Raw genomic sequence first — 1,953 nt, 5'->3', positions numbered from 1 at the left:
GAAAGCCGGCTTTCTGGCTAAAAAGGGTGCTTTAATCACGCAGAATATTTCTCGTCTTGCGCCCATGAAATATCTATCAAAGTACGTGCTCAGGAAGAAATCTACAATTGAGGCAGTGATAAGCAAAGGGATGTAAATGGACATTTTCAAGTTTTGATCAAATAGCGTTTAAAGATAACCTCCTAGGTATGCTTTCGTTGAAACGTTTTTCTAAACCATGCTGTATAACAGAATCTAAAGGGGCTGCTAGTTCCATCTCTTGCCCCAAGACAGAGGAGAGGTTCACCTTCCATGTGTACCGGTTAACTTCAAATTTTTAATTTTGTCCCTTACATCCCTTTGCTTTCTCACTTCCTCAATTGTGTTTCTCATAAGTCTTGAAGAATGCTGTCCCGAATTTGTGTAATGGCCCTAAACGTAGATCGGTTGCTGAACTTCGCCTTGTCACCGGACATGACTGCCTGCGAAATCATCTTAATAGGTTCAAAATAGTTCCTCCTGCGTGACCTAAATGCATGCTCCGATATGCACTCTGTACAGTTCTGGAGAGGAGATGAACTTGGTACATCTGCTCCACTGTCATCCTTTTTTTTTTTTTTTGTATACTGTCTTATTTGTTCTTTATCCTTTTTTTTTTTTTTTTTTTTTTTTTTTTTGCTGTAACAGTTTATAATCTGCATTGAGAAATAAAATAGACTAGGCTGAATAATTTCTGTATGTTGGGTGACGTAATTCTTCATTTATTGTATTTTAATGGACTCTGTCAGAGCATGTAAAGTAAAAAGAAATAAAGCAAAAACACTGTCTAAAATCATTAGAATGTAAAAACTGAAATAAAAAATAAATGAAGACGATAAAAACCATTAAAAAACCCTTTACAATTCAAAATAATCCACCCAGTAAATAAATTAAGGGTCTGATACATATTGAAATGTGGTTTCGCTGTACAATTCGTGGGATGGTCTCATAAAACCTCATGTAGTGGTCACACCCATATGTAGTGGTGTGAAAAGCCCACACAACTGTTCATAACATTTGTCGCACTTAAATGTTGAGAATTTTGAGCCCTACCTTGTAGGGCAGAACCGCCCAATCCCAGTGTAATGTGCCCAATGTAATTACATAAGCAACAAAAAAAAAGTTCCTAAAACTTTTATACAAATTAGTTGAATGCAAGCTGTTTCTAATGTTTCGTTAATGAAGTATTGATTTATGTGTAAATTCGAAAAGCTATACATTTTTTCGTCTAAGTGAACGGCATTGCCTTACTTTCCCTTAAATAAAATGCGCCTAAAATAGCACAAGTGTAAGCTGAATAAGAGAATTTTGCTTATAGAAGATTAAAATCTACTTCAAAACATATTTTTAAGTGACAGGGAAAAACCCAAACACATTATCTTCACTGATGTGATATTTTTCTAAGTGACTGGGAAAAACCCAAACACATCCTTTCTATAGAGGTCATAAAGTTCTTATCACTAACTTATCAGCAAACTATCAATTCAACTCACCTGTAAAAGGTTACCGGATAAGTTCACTGCAATCAGCTGCGATAAAGACTGCATGCTTCCATTGAGAGAGACTATTTCGTTCTCACTCAGATCTAGGTAGTTCAGATCTTTTCTGAGAGTGTAGAATGCGGATCGATCGATGCGTTGTATGGAATTTTCTTGCAGCTCTATGTTACTTGTATTGTGCATCCCTTTGAAGTCATCTTCGGCGATATATTGCAGACGATTTCTGGCAAGGGACACTTGCCTCGGTTGGGACAGCCACAAGGTGCTACCCAGAGACTTAAGGTTATTATCATGCAAGAACAATCGGACTACCTTGTAGGTTAGTTCCGCTGCCAAAAAAGAAAATTATTATTAAACAGCGTCACACACACACATACATCCGAATGTCAACAGAAACAGATATACTTTTTTTTAGTTTGCAAATGAATATCATATT

Source organism: Uloborus diversus, chromosome 9 (genome assembly GCF_026930045.1).
Source record: "Uloborus diversus isolate 005 chromosome 9, Udiv.v.3.1, whole genome shotgun sequence".
Taxonomy (NCBI): Eukaryota; Metazoa; Arthropoda; class Arachnida; order Araneae; family Uloboridae; genus Uloborus; species Uloborus diversus.
Note: the sequence above shows the minus strand (reverse complement) of the source record.